We start from the raw sequence: 16,533 nt of genomic DNA, 5'->3' as shown, positions 1-16,533 counted from the left end.
TTTAATACACACGTGTTATTAGCATAAATCAGTTAAATATATTGTTGTCGATTACATTATATATTAGCTTTACCTACAACTTTCACATCTAGAAATATATGACAAAAGGATCATGAATTGAAACCTCGAAACACAAGACGCAATTTAAACAGCCAAACAAAAAATGTGTATCACCTTCAAAGTAAAAATCGAAAACAAACATATGATTAGTTTTACATTGGAAAATATACGCTCGCTCTGCCATTCCTATTACGCCGTTAATGTCGCGCAAAATTTCCCCTACAGACCTCATGCATATTTCTTAATATAGATCTGATAATATATCAATTCACATTTCCTTACAGTTTAAGGATCTTACATGCCTGTCTGTGTAAGACGAGGTTTCCCCTACCCGAGGGACAGTGTGGAATGGAAAACCGAGCGTCAGCGAGGTTTTTTATCCAAGCTGTCCCGAGGGTTGGGAAAACAGCTGTCTTACACAAGGGCTTTTTTCTTGCCTATCACGTTCAAAATAGATCGCGGAGACAAATAGATTTGGGTATTTCCTGACATTATTTATATAGTCTATGACGTCATAATAGTGGCAGTACTATGTGACGTCACTTAAGTGCACGCTATTTTAGACATGGGTTTTTCCTATGGAAAAACAGGAATATCTATCCCTTGCGCGTGCTCGGACAAATGTATACTTTCCCTGCCAGATAGGCAAGAATATTCTATCTAAAATTTCAATCCAGAAGATGGAAACACTTGCCGTTTAATGACGGCTACCAAGTTACACTCAATTTGTGACTTTTAATATTTTGGGGTACCTTATTACAACTGTCGTGAGACTGCCTCGGTAGCCTAGTGGCAGAGTGCCCGCTTCGAGTACGGGATGTCGTGGGTTCAACCCTGGTCGCGTCATACCAAACACGTAAATAATGGTACTAGTAGCTTCCCCGCTTTGCGCTTAGCATTAAGAGGATAGTGTTAGGGCTGGTCAGCCCGGTTTCAGTATAATGTGACTGGGTGGGATATCATGTCCCGTGTCTAGGGCGTGATATTCCAATGAAGCAGCACTGTAAAGTTGGGCATTGTGCTCACTGCTACAAGTAGACATTGTCGTTTATATGGCTGAAAAATTGTTGAAGAAGACGTTTTGAAAACCCTAACAAACACAGCACAAACACAACTGCCGTGGCTCAATGAATTTATACTTTATTATTGTTATGTATTATTTAACTTAATTAAAGCCCCAACTTTTACTACCCTGGTAGTATATATGCGTTGGAGGAGCCTATCAAATACTGTCTGTCAGCTAAAATAGCTTGCTTGAATGATTCGCAAGCAAATGTAAACAATTGCCAGTTGAAGAAGAAAGGTAAACTAACATTTATTATCAATAATTTTGTACATCCATATTTGAGATCAAATTTATGAAAAACTCAGATTTGCTCTAGCATTACTCAGATGTACAATTTTTTCTGAAAATTGAGCTTTGAAAAACCTTTAGCTCTTCTATCACTGCTGAGAGATAATTTAGCAACCAATGTAGAAACGATAAAAAATAACAGCGTGGCAAGTTGAACAATCCGCACAAATAAGCAAGTGTTGTTGTGATAAGGTCTCAATTAATTTTTCAAGCAAAGCTTTACTTGTACTCTAGGTGTTTAATTTCATTGTAGCTGTATGCTGTATCAAACATGAACTATGTGGGAGCTGTTTACATTCTCCTTTTTTTGAAACTATACTTTACAATTCTTGTTTCAAAAACTAATTACACGCTGAAAGAGAATGTTACGACATATTATTCAGTAGTTGATTCAAACTTTCTGAACATGTATAATTTATATAAAAACTTGCCTCAGGGCATCTTCTGTATTTATATGGCGGCTGGGTCTTAACTTCTCATCATACAATGTGTCCAATTTTCATTGCAATCTGTCGATATTTGACAGAGATAAAAAAAAAAACATATTGAACGCTTTCAGATACTTTAAAATTGTTTTATACTGTTAAAATATGTGTGCAAAATTCGTAAAGACTTCATCAGAAAATACAAAAGTCAAGTAGACAAGCTGTAAAACATAATTATAAACAAGTCAACGACAAAGAATTCGAAAGTTGCAAAAATGAAATTCCTTTTGACAGTTCAACACGACACTGGTTCTCAGCTTGTCAATGCAATTGCAAGGTAAATAACCTCAATGGGATCCGATGGCTTTGGTCATTTTCGTTGTTTTAAAACAAAAATCCTATCGTACTACCGACTCGTCCAGATGTGCCGGAATGAGTCGCCTAACGTGGACCATCTGAGCTTAATAATCCGTTATATTGCCTTCAGAGTAAAAAGCAGGTAAATATGGTATGTGCAGCATCAGGTTTGTAATATCAAACACAGATCAACTCGTAACATAGCTTCCCTATCAGCAGCTCATATTTGACATGCACTGTCCTCTAAAGCTACCCAGATATCTGATCCTGGTCTATAACTGTAAAATTGTAACAATCAACTTTTCATACACGTTTGTATATAGTGTTTATGGCATATACCCTATACTGTTCAAATTGGCTCGAACAAGGTGGAAAACCGTCAGATATAATCGAAATATAGGGTTTACTTGTTGTCAATAACGCACGCTAAATTTAAAGGTAATGTGACCAATATTATCGAATTTCTACACGTATCATTCACAGACGTAAATATATTGTTGTAAAAATGAAAATACAAGGAATATGTAACCGCAGGTCACCAACTGCAACAATTTGATACATTACCAACAGATAAAGTCGCAGAATTTGAGCACTGCTATGGGCTCGAAAAAAAGTTGGAGGCTTATAATGTTATCAAGTGAGAAAGCTATCTGGCTCTTATAATGTTATCAAGTGAGAAAGCTATCTGGCTGGTTCGAAAATTCTACTCTACACGGGTGTCCATTAGTGCCTGAAATTGTATTCCAAAGGGCAAACCAGTACCTACCACCGGCATCAAAAACATCAAAAGCTAGATAGCCACTATACGACATCAACTTGTGTCTGTGTGAATGAAATGTAAGCAATACAAACAAAGGTTTTGCTTCATACATATGTGTAAGTTTAGTTTCGATATCACTGATCTTGATCTTAAATAAAATAAAAACGGTTATTAACTGATAACATACACTCATTCTAGGCAGTCTAACAGACTTGTGAATTCAGTGTCAGTACAAGTTAAAGCATAGCAAAAGTTTTTTCTAGGGCACATTTATATAAATATATAATGATCATCTTGTAAAAGTTTGGTTGCAATGTCTGTTTAAATATTGGTCATCAGTGTGTGGAACCCCAGGATCGGACACAAGGACTGATTGATCTACCTTATTGACATTCCGTATCCCCCTGCTTTTAATCAGGGAGTCAGTGGCGCAGTGGTTAGCAGTTTGGACTACAACGACAGCGATCCGGGTTCGATTCCCGGACCCGGATCGATTCCCGGTTGCGACTGATATCCCGACTAGTGTTCAGTGCTCGGTGATTTACTTTAAAGACTGGGTGCTGGGGAGGCAAATATGTCACCTGCCGAGGGCTCGGCTGGAAATACGTTGTTCCATCCATTCCAGATGGGGACTTTCGTCGACTACCCATGTTAAATAGCGCCCCAGTGGGCGTTACATTTTGTACAAAAAAAACCTAAAATTTTTAATTATGGTGTTTTATACTGCCAAAAAATGTCAAGTAAGTATTTACGCTAGTTATTTAACATAATTTGTTAAATCCAACAAAAAAGTAAATCTGTTACCACTTTCAGTTGAGTAAATACGGCAGTAAGATATTGATCCGGTCAATCCATTTCCTCATGTAGTGTACGATTCGATGCGCGAATTTGTTGCGCATAATTAGAGGGTCGCTGTGGGGTTTGTTTTCACATATTAACCATACATTCGAAGGTAACGATAATATTTAGTTGTTCACATGTAAATTCGCTGATATATGTCTATCTGTATGTGCATATGTTATGCTCTTCAAGAATGGAGGAAATAAAAAATCAATCAACCATCCTCGGGTTTAGTAATATGTAATCCACGGAGCGCGTTCAGTCAGAGAGTCGCCTCAATTAGGAAAGAATAATATTAACGTCAGAGGTTATTTCTAAGTTTGACTGGCCAGCTTGTAATGATAACAGCTTTCGAGGTCAGTTGCTCTGTCAAGTGTGACTTACCGAATCAAAGTGTTCCTTCTCAAGAGAAGGAACAATTATAACGGAACAGTCACGTCATATGCCTTTTGCGTATTATTCCAGTAAGGCTATTAGGTAAATTCTAGATTTTTAAAAGACGATTTATCTGAGCAATATTAATGCATAATACTACCTAGTTTTCGTAATTGGAAACTGTCCCTGTCGGAAAGGTAAAATGTCCTTTATGTTTCATACTATAGTCGTATCAGACCTACACAAAACGGACACTGAGATGTAAATGTAAATGTAAACGTACTATGTTCTTCGGACGAAATTGGACGGGATTATTCATGAAAAAAATGATTATCACATGGATAAGAAACCGATACGAATGCTTTCATAGAACAATTTTTGCAAAATGCGACATAAATATCAACTTTTAGAACGTCGTCCAATGTCATCTATATAGATCCATCAGCTTTTTTTTTAGTTTAAGTTTGGAAGTTTCTACTGTCTACTACTTCTCTCATTGCACGAGAAAGTTAATCTTGCCGAAGGACACTGTAAGTAAATAGAGTTGCACATTAAACTAAACCCTCATATAATTTTTACAACAATCAGTGTGAATGCAGTTTTACTGATATAAGTGTCCTGCTGTAAACTTTTAAATCATTTTCAGTTATATCTATTTTACACATGTAGACATCAGATAAACTGATTATTTGTTAAGCAGTGCAGTATGAAGTATGTAGATAATTTTCTGATCCTGCATTGTTAATGAGACAAATCATGAAGATGCCACTTCTGTCAATATGATATTTGTAATAATATGTAAAGAATGGCTGTATTAGAATAATTTGCATAATTCACATGTACTGTTTATCATGATATCAATCTGTGATTTTATTGGTTGGAAATCACAGATGTAATGCAGCATTGTAGCATAAAGGATTAAGGACATCCACATAACAAGTGCAACCGCCTCGGTAGCCTAGTGGTATAGCGTCCGCTTCGAGTGCGGGAGGTCGTGGGTTCGATCTCTGGCCGCGTCATACCAAAGACGTAAAAAACTGGTACTAGTAGCTTCCTCGCTTGGCGCTCAGCATTAAGAGGATAGTACTAGGACTGGTCAGTGCGGTGTCAGTATCATGTCATGTGTCTACGGCGTGATATTCCAGTGAGGCAGCACTATAAAGTTGGGCATTGTGCTCACTGCTACAAGTAGACACCGTCGTTCATATGACTGAAAAACTGTTGAGAAAGAAGCTAAACCCGAACACACACACACACACACGCACACACACACGCACACGCACGCGCGCACACACACACACACACACAACACGTGCGTTATATATAAATATTTAATTTCTTAGTTAGTTAGGTTAATCGACGTTGAAAATGACACTAGCTGTTATAAAATTATATTAACTGGATCGTTTCCAAAAGCTAACTATTTGTTTTGTTATAATACATGTACATCTTGTAAATAAAAATAGCAAAATTGGACAGAAACGTTGTTCTACATAACCTGCCATCCCAGAATTAACGATAGCACACTACACTGAATGGGACTCATTTATTTTGCTCTGCCAGTCTGTGTTTTTCTGTGATTTAATCAGTCGTGTCGAATGACCGACGGTCAACCAGTGAATGAGCGGCTAGGGTAGCGGAAGTTGAAATCTAAATTTTACAATTATTACATATTTTAAAGCAGGGCAGAGTGTTATATTTTCAAAGATTGTATTCAAAACAAATTTAGTTCTTTTACTGAAGCTGTTGGTAGGTCTGCAAAACATTTGCTTTCAACCAGCGTAGATCGACTAGATTAGTGTTAAACTTCGTAAACATGTAACTGCTACTTTTGCTGTAATAAGCTTCTCGAATATTGCAAGTATTAGCAGTTTAGAATATGCTAGTAAGACTTATTACTCCATGCATTGATTGAAGGTAAAGATGGCCTGAAACAATATGCACGCATATACATGTGTATTTGCTTTTTTTTTGTATCAACTGTCGTAGGCCGAATCACTCGATCGGCATCACCGATGAAGGCCGAAATGGTTGCACCATGTTTCGATTAAGTTAAATGTGTTTGTATTCAAGAGCAAAAAGATATGGACATCAATGCCTAAAATGAAATATTGTTTGTTTCCATTCAAACGACCGACCTAAAAAAACACCACGACCCGAAACATTTCATTGCATGATCCAGTGAAATATTATCATTTTTTCTTCTAAGGTAAATATTTCTATGTTCGGATAGTTTTTCGGGCGAAAAACAGACGTAAACATTCTACTTGTATAAGGCTTACTTTGTTGCTTGTCATTAATTTAAAATATTTCTTGAAGTGCCGTTAAATTTGTCCGTGGCCATGTTCGTTTGAGATACCTTTTGACCTCCTGTGGGTTTACATTGTTTTAAACCGCGGAATGTTTCAATACACCGTCTGCATACAGATAAACTAAGAACAACAATTTTTCATTTGCTATGAAATAACTGAGAGCTGATGATTAAACAACCCATTGGGATACTTTTGTCACAAATAAAAAAAAGATATTAATATTACATGGGAAAAAGTGGTCTACCGTTTGATAACATTATTATTATTATTATTATTTTTTTTTTTTTTTTTTTTGAAATTCAGATTAATTTTTCAACTTACGATCCAGACAGAGGTAACACACAGTTCTAAAGGTCTTCAGTGGAGTTAAGAGGATTTTGTTATCATTTGATCATTTACTTTTAAAATGCTATTTTTGTTACCAAATTGCATTTACCCTTTGTCAAACTAAAGTTCTAAAGTAGGGGCCTATAACAAATTAAAAATATATTTTTCAAGCGTCCATATTTTTGCAGGGAGATGTTGCTTTTGTGATATTAGCTATAAGATATTCTTAAAAATTAATAACAATTCATCAATATAGCCAAATTGAAATTTGAAAAGTTTTTGGTCTCCAAAATAGCAGAAATTTATTTTCGAAAACACCCTATGCATAGATCGTTTATAAAGATAGGTCAGTGTTAAGCAAGATATTTTTAAACGAAAACATCCTTTTACTACCATAAAAGTGTAAAAGTATTATCCAAACGAAATTTAAAAGATAACTAGAAATTACTTTTGAAAAAAAAGTGCATGTCTCACACTTGCTGGTACAGGGTCAATGGGTATTGTAACCTCATGCAGTAGTATTTAGTATTTTGTTTATATAATAAGTGATGACATCATTAACCAGAGGATTTGAACCTCTACATGCAGCCCGTCTAGGCGGACCATGTAAGGCTTTAAGCACTGGTATCCGACAATATGGGTAAGATAGCCTCAGGGGAAAGGGTGCTGTTATGGCCATCCGTTTCTTTATTTCCTGATTTATGCATTCCATTTCTCTGACCACCACAATTCGCAGTATTATTCATATGTGTATACTGTTCATTCTTCCCATTCATGAGTTCTCAGACGTTATAAGTTTCGCGAAAAATTATTCTTATATACATTTATAAAAAAATATATTCATTATCCTCTACGCATCTTCTTTTGATTCTTATTTACTGAGTTTACTTAGTGGCCATTACACTTAGTAATAAGACACAGAGAGAGAAAAAAAGAAAAAACAAATAAGAAAGAAATAATGATTTGACAGAATTGTCATATGAATTCTAGATAAGAAGAGAATTAAACGAAAGCAATGTCACTAGGTAAACTAAGTGAAAAAAAACAAAAAAACAAAAAAACAAAAAAAAAGAAACAAGTACAGCAATGTTCACATTTTTCTTTCATGTGTTTTTATTTTTTCTTTAGTTTATTTCTGTCATTTCATGTGTGACATAATAATAATATTGTTCCTTTAAATGTAATACAACGTTTTCCCGTTCTTTTCACACATAAGAGTTTTTAGAGATTACAAATAATATATATTATTTTACCACTTGCACGTTATTTTATCTTATTTTAATCTCTGTTCATGTATACATACTGTTTATGCCACTAGGAATTACTTTGTTAATAATACGTTGTTTTGATTCATGCCTTTCACTTCACTGTCTATGTTACGTACTTGGGATGAATGTCTACATTATTAGTCCCCAACTGGTTAAAAACCATTTTCGGGCATTATAGGAATGCGCTTTTCCGTCCTTCCGTCTGTCCTTCGGTTTGTCATTCCGTACGTACATTCGTCCGCAATTTCGTGTCCGGTCCATAACTCTGTCATTCATGAAGGGATTTTACAGTTACTTGGCACAAATGTTTCACATGATGAGACGACGTGTCATGCGCAAAACCCGGACCCTTAGCTGAAAGGTCACCCTTGAAGGTCAAAGGTAAACAGGGCTTTTTCCTGTTCGGTCCATAACTCTACCACCCATGAAGGGATTTTGATATTACTTGGAACAAATGTATCCCATGATGAGACGACTTGTCATGCGCAAAACCCGGACCCCTAGCTCAAAGGTCAGTGTCACATATTGTATGTATAGTACAGTATTGTTTATTCATCATTGACAGATATCAGATTACTAGACTAAGTATTATGTTATACTGCAGCAGTGAAAATTAGGTGCCTTTCCGGACTGCAGGACAATACTTCATTCACTTGTCATGTTAAAGGACTAAATGTTAAGCTAATCAATTTTTGAGGAAAGTAGAATGGAAACTCGTTAAAGGAAATAAGATATTGTTTTCTACTTTACCTATTCAGCAAAAGCAAAAAGAGGAGGACAATGGTGGCCCTTAATCGCTCACTTAAGTTCTTAAAGATCCAACCTACTTAAATCAGTCTCTCACAAGAATTCACATATCAAGGTTGGTATACGAACGTGCAGTAATACAAGACTTACACAGCATATAAATGTTACATGGAAATTATTACTAGATCAAGAGAACATAACTTATCAATCTAGAGTCGTCCTACATTACACTAACATTACAAGTGTTTCGATGAGAAATGAAGGTGCTAAAGACAGTAAATATAGTTGTTTTTTTTTTGATAATTCAAATAATTCAAGGGCACATGACTTTCTACCTACTAATATGAGCTGGCCTATATTCGATCTTTCATTGGTATGAATACACATTCTGTGTATATATGTTTAAGATTGGTTAAGAAGTGAAGATGCTAGAGCATAAACATTGTACATCAAAGGCTTGTAACTACACCAAAGTCTATCAAACATAAAATATTGCTGACTATGCGAAACTAAACTTGATACTAATTAGTTCTATACAAAAGTAAAACGTAAGGGTACATTTCCTGGAAGCACATGTCACAGCACACATGAGCAGAGCCATGCATTGAAAAGTAGGCCAGCAACAAATAGAAAATGTAGTGGGAAGATATAGCAAAAGGTTGCTTAAAAATCCTAAAACAAGCAGATTTTAATTATAATCAAGACGCAAAAGTAAGAACAGGGTAGACAAATGGGTTGGGTTTTTGGGCAAGTGGAAAAAAGCACGGATAACAACAAAATAACATAGTGGGGCACTGCCTAGGGACGGTCGGTGGCAAAAAAAAAAAAACGTTGGGAGATCCAGTCCGGTATATAGTTGATACTTAACCTCACATATAGTAAAATAATAGGTGAGTAAAACCACAGTCAAAAAAGTCAATATACATATGCATAACATATAACACGAAATGGGCTAAAAGCAAGTCGAAAATTAGGACACCGCCTCCGGTAAGTGATCATATAAAGGAAACACGTTGGTTTATTTTCATATCCAGTAAGTAGCATAGGAGGAGTCCGGAAAAACTTTATCAAAAATGATCTCTAAAGGGACGTAACTCCATCAAAAATCAATCAGGCGGAAATGTCGAAAATATGCAAAACTAACCTTGGTACTAAAAGTTTCTATAACGCTTGTTTAAAATTTCACCAGAAGTTCAAGAGTAGTCTGAACAAATGTTAGAGAAGCTGACAGAGAGACAAAAAGACAGTCGAACTGACTAACAGCACATAATGCATATATCTTCCCCATATACAGAGAGAGATAATGAAATACTCATTTATCCATTTAGCTTCTTTACTATGCCATGTCCTCGTGACTCTGCAGATTTCATAACATGGGAAAAACATGCATATCTCTACTTGATAATTATTATTATTTTTATTATACCACATTTATATAGCACTCTTTTCATGCACATGTACACGTTCAAAAATGCTTCACAGAAAAATTGCAAAAATACTAACAAATACGCATACAAAAATAATGCATTCCACATTAACAAAACTCATAAATGTAAAACGTATAGATTAAACAAGATAAACATACATACATATTTAAAAGTATTTAAGTTACCTTAGGATAAAATACTGTTCTACGCAGTTTTATGAAGAAGGAGAATAAAAGCATCAATGTAGCGGTCAGTTAACAAAATATTGTACAAAGAAGTGGGTTTTTAGCAGGCTTTTGAAAGTAGCTAGCGTGTCAGCTTCCCTGATCTTGACGGGAAGGGAGTTCCAAAGCTTTGGAGAAGTGCACGAAAAGCTGCGACTGCCATACATCATGGTTTCGGTTTTTGGAATACTAGTAACCAGTGACAGCGTGTCTTGTGATCTTAGGTTTCTGACCGGTTTATACACTTCTATCATATCCCTAATATAGTCAGGGGACTGATTGTGTAAAGCCTTAAAGGTGTGGGTCAGAACCTTGTACTGCACCCTGTATTTTACTGGCAACCAATGGAGCTCCTTCAAAACCGGTGTTTATATGATTGCGACGGGGCGTATTGGTGATGACGCGAGCTGCCGTGTTCTGGACATGTTGCAACTTGTTAAGTGTGCTGTTTGGAGTACAACTTAACAAGGCATTACAGTAGTCTAACCGTGAAGTAACCAGACTGTTGATAAGAGTCTTTGTGGCATCACTTGTAACATACCGTCTGATGTGACTTATTCTGCGAAGTTGTACATATCCAGCCCGACACATAGAGTTGACTTGTTGTTCCATATCCATTTTGTGGTCAAGAACTGCACCAAGATTCCTAACAAATTTTGTGGATTTTATCACAGAGTCCCCGACCTTCACATAGACGTCATCAGTGTACTTGGAGGTACGCTTTGATGTGAATAGCATTACCTCTGTTTTATCAGCATTGAGCTTCAGCATGTTGCAATGCATCCACGAGACAAGTTCAGCCAGACAGCTCTCAATGCGGCGCAAAGCCTCACTTCTAGCCACAGCCTCTATAGGTATAATTGAGAGTCATCGGCGTAGAAATGGTGAAGAAGTACATGACGTCTGCATATGGCACCCACGGGTTTAGTGTACATGATATAGTTCTTTGGACAAAGCACTGATCCCTGGGGCACACAGTTTTTCATCAACATCGTCGAAAACTCACCGTCAACGCACACAGTTTGATAGCGGTCACTAAGATATGATGACATCCATGCAAGTGCTTTGTCTGTGACTCCAAAATAATGTTCGAGTCGGTGTAACAGTGTTTGGTGGTCAATGGTGTCGAAAGCTGCAGACAGATCGAATAGCACGAGAACTGTTACAGAATTTTGGTCGAGAGATGTGAGGATGTCACTCTGTACCTTTATCAAAGCCGACTCAGTTGAATGAAACTTTCTGTAAGCATACTGCAGTCCCTCATGTAGCTTATTTTCACTCAAGTGCCGCCCAAGACGCGCATCTATTACCTTTTCTAAGATTTTTGAAATGAAAGGGAGGTTAGACACAGGCCTGTAGTTTTTGAGAATGTTTGGTTCAAGACCTGGTTTCTTAAGCAGGGGTCTTATCCTAGCACTTTTAAACTCTTTTGGTACATAACCTAATTCCATTGATGTATTTATGATGTTTGTTATCAACGGCAAGAGCTCATCGAGACATTTCTTCAAAAGCCATGTTGGTAAAGGGTCAAGTTCACAGGATTTGTTTGGAGATTTTTGTATAATTTGTTTTACCTCTTCTATCGTTGTAGGAGCCAAATCAATAAGACAGTTTGCTACTTCCTGGTGTTCTGAACAATGCAAGTCAACTGAATCACAATCAGTTTGGCTGTGCGAAATAATGTCATTCCTAATGTTTACAATTTTCTCGATGAAAAAAGTCACTAAACTTCTGCGCAAGTTCCCTTGATGATGAGTTAGAGGAACGGGAAGCATCATGGCTGTCTCCTACTAGATTTTTGGTTATCTTGGCCAAACTTTTGTGGTCAGTGCCACACGACTTCACCTTCTCAGAGAGGTAGTCGGTTCGGGCCTGAATTAGGAGTTTATTCATGGTAGCACATTGGTCCCTATAAAGTTGATGGTCGATTGTTAGTTTAGATTTACGCCATTTCCGCTCAAGCTTCGTTTCAAGTGTTTAGCCTCATGAAGTTCGTCTGTGAACCACGGACAACTAGGTCGAAGAACGATAGTTTTTGTACGTAAGGGGGCATGTTTATCTATCAGTAAGGATAATCCTTTTGAATATGCATTTACTAGCTGATCCAAGTCTGTGCCTTCTGGAAACGTATTTAGTTCAAGGGACGCTGAGATGTCTTGTCTGAAAGAACTTACGTCAATAGAGCGTAATTTCCGAAATGAAACTGGCTTCCGTATCGGAGTTGTTTTTTTTTTTTTTTTGGCACAGGCGTTGAAGTGAATTGCACAGTGATACTGTGACATATTACCAGTATTGTCACAAAGACCTGGATCGATGACCTCGACACATGATATTATTTTGCTGTCGTTCCTGGTTATTACAACATATAATGTATGACTGCGGGCATGTGTTGGTCCGTTCACATGTTGATGCATACCACATGACTGAAGCGCACTTAAATCTGACAGCATCTCGCTCTGATAGAATATCGAGATGGAAATTCATGTCTCCCACAATGATGATGTCTTTATCAACTGTAGCTCTGCCCAGGAAAGTAGGCCATTCTTCGTTTAAAAACACACTAGTCTTTAAACCGTTTTGTTTTGTTGGTGGTGGTCTATATATCACTGCCACTCGTGCAGAAAATCCATTGATGCTCAAATTACAATCCATGTATTCAAATTGTTTAAAATCTTTGTCACGACTAGATGCAACAACACGAAGAGTAAATGCAGATTTATGTATGAGAGCCACACCCCCTCCACAGCTGCCGCCGCACCGTGCAACATTTTTAATTGAATACCCATTCGGTTCAAGTTCGCCAATACACGTTTTATCCAGGATAGTTCCGAGCCAAGTCTCAGTGAGTGCTACCGAATCAAAATCATTTGAAACTATATAATCACACAGAGAAATTGTCTTATTTATGACAGATCTTGGATTGAAACTGCATACACGAATGTTCTTTTCACTTCTTTCTGTTGTAATTGATTCACAACTAATTTTGGTAACATTTTTGGTATTTTGCTGATGAATTTCAAGATTTTGGCTATCCATACAATTTGAACTGTTTATGCAGATTTCATTTCGTGGTCGAACTATAATTGTGATTGCTTCAGGCAGTACTTGTAAATTATACAAATGGACCCCTTCATTGACATCCCATATTGACTTAACTTTATGTTTACCTCCTCTTGGACCTCTGTATTTTAAAATACTAAATGTTTTATTGTTGTTAAAATAGTAACATCTGGCCGAGATTTCCTGCGGGCATACTTTCCAATATCAAGTAGTTCACGTCTATTGTATTAGTGTTTGACACGAAGAGCTACAAGTGATAACTGATCAATCATTGTGTGTGAAGAGAAATCAATTTAAGATTTCAACGTTATTCTGAAAGAGGCACGAATAAATTGAAAAAATACAAACAAATGCAAGTATTTCACAAAACTATTTACATAAATCTTCTCACAATCAACTAATACACACTCAAGACAACTTCCACATATATATGTGTAGTTATTCTCGAGAAATAATCAAATCAATGTCAGCGAAATGAAATGCAGCCCACACTTGGCGCAATAACATAATTATATATTATATAATATATTTTTCTTTTTTGGTACTTTAGGTCAGCATTTTTTTTTCTGGTTTATGGGAGCGCCGCCCCTATTTTTTGACAAAACAAAATAAAAATAAAAGTCATTTTCAGTACTTTTATTTTCATTTTACCCGCCGACCGTCCATAATTGCCACTGCCAAAAATAAAAGTTTAACTAAATGTATGGTAGATTTTGTTTGATCAAGTTCAGCAGACGCATGAAAAATGGCGGCATTCATGAATGTTAATTATGTGTGAAATTAAACAGGAAAATATACAAGTTAACAGACAAGGCAGAGATCAAAATTATTGTAAACAAATTGGATCTGGGTAGAAATTAGAGCAGCTAAAGCTCAACATTAAGAATAATCACGTATAACTACGAAAAATGACCTGTACTATCAACGCTTTTCAGATGTTGAAAAATCTGACGTATCACATATACGAGATTTGTTGTCTGTATATTATAATTGGACAACGATCAAATTAATGTGAGACTGTCAGAAAAATACCACAATTTATAAAAAGGAAAGGCACCAAAAAAAATGTAAAATGGAAGAGCAAAAGCGAGTTTCAACTTGCTTGCAAACACATTTTTTTACTTTGAAGTCTTGAGGGTCAGAGAAGAAAAGATAACTAATACCACAATTTTTAAAAGTTCTGTTCAAAACAAAGTGCAATTTCATTGTACTACTGTTTGCATATCAAATTGCCCTTTCGCCTTTTTTTATATCGATAGACTTTCACCTTTACGTCACAAAAGCAGCGATGCTGAAGCTATTTTTGGATCTCGTCTATACAGATTACTCCGTCTTTCCGATACGAGTAGAAAAATACACTGAATGAACTTGTTTACATTGGATGCATGACCGAGAATTTACAAGATAAAATCATGAAAATGCTGGTTTAAATACTGCTGGAACGGGTGTTTAACCGGAATGTAACAGATACATGTACTAATCCTCACTTAAAATTTAAATGAATCTTGCCACAATGCACACTACATTTAGGTAGCGTGGATGTGAAAAAAAGACACCCTTTTATACATTACAGGCATTTTTCTGCCTAACTTTCAGTACCTTTTTCTGCAGACTTTTCTTTTAAATAATGTGTCTCGTGTTTAGCTTTCACAATAATTATAAAACGCGACTGACTCGTGGTCGAGTTGTTGGATTCGCTAATCATTGATTGAACGGCATAGGTTCGATTCCCGGAACCCACCATGCCTCTTTAGTTGAAAAAAGTCGGTAATTTCTTATGGAATATGTGAGTCTTAGTCTAACTATTTTGACGCGATCCAAGGAAACAGTTACGAGTTATTTTCTCCACTCAAAAGAAATTTTCATCGCTGGATTTGGGTTTAAATGCTGATTTATTTTGTTGCGAATATGAGATAAATTCAAATAAAACTTACATGTATCAAAAGGGGGATTCAATTCCTCGTTAATTTATGTAAAAATTATCATAATTCCCCAAAATACTAAATTTCTGGAGATTAAAACCTATGTATGTACTTAACACGATTAACGTTACACATGTGCAAGCGATAAAACCAATAACGTTACATGACGGTGTACTGTGATTTATCCTGAATTATCTTGGTCCTTTTAGATTGACCGTCACAAATATAAAACAAACTAAACGTCGAATTATTTTGACTTATGTGAGTCTATAACTGGTTCTTTCCATGAACAAGAACAAGGCTTATTAACTGCCTGTTTGTAAATAACTGAAATAGTGTTTAAACGACTAAATAGAGATCTAGTAGATAAATTCACATACACGTTAACCCCACCAAAAATAAGTAAAATATAAAACTAGATCTACAATTGAGTTAGATTTGCGATAGTTAAGCTACGGAAGACTCTCTACAGTTTGAATAATAAATTAATCAGTTTTTATGGATATGACAATTAAATCTACAAGTGTTGCGTAGCGTGAAGGTTCAATGATACCTTTCTATAAAACCTTATATATCTTGCGTGGTTGTAAATTTCGTCGATAATAATTGTCATAACAAACAAAAAAAAAACGCTGTTTTAGTTAGAGTGATTGAAGCTCAAAATTGGCCGATTCGTTCAAATAATTCTACAAGGAAACCGCTTTGCATGATTATAGTTTCACATATTGCCTTTAATATTTGATCGAGACCCCAACCTCAAGATCAATATGGCGGCCAAAATTCAAGATGATATAAACATAATACGAACGAATTTGTGATTAAGCGAACTGCATTATATGATTATATTTCTTAAACACATCATTTAAGAAAAAATCAATATGTAGCATACTATACTCAAGTACATGTACCTTTTCATTAAACTTGTTTTATTATTTCAACATATTTGAAAGATTTTAAATTTAGGCAGATTTTAAATATAAATCACTATGAATTTGCTGCAAAACATGAACAAAACGTTTTAATGGCATAATTATATTTCTTTGCTTTTGGTTTAGTTTCAGGAAAGACTATATGC

The 16,533-nt window shown here is 36.0% G+C and overlaps 1 protein-coding gene across 1 annotated transcript in view; it reads right to left on the bottom strand.

Annotated features, from left to right (window-relative positions):
* The window catches only part of LOC123545601 (plexin A3-like), a 264,006-nt gene that overhangs the window by 195,244 nt on the left and 52,229 nt on the right, over positions 1 to 16,533 (bottom strand). The gene's annotated exons all lie outside the window — the stretch shown is intronic.

The sequence above is a fragment of the Mercenaria mercenaria genome, chromosome 5 (assembly GCF_021730395.1).
Source record: "Mercenaria mercenaria strain notata chromosome 5, MADL_Memer_1, whole genome shotgun sequence".
NCBI classification, from domain to species: Eukaryota; Metazoa; Mollusca; class Bivalvia; order Venerida; family Veneridae; genus Mercenaria; species Mercenaria mercenaria.
Note: the sequence above shows the minus strand (reverse complement) of the source record. Positions and strands in the feature narration are given on the sequence as shown.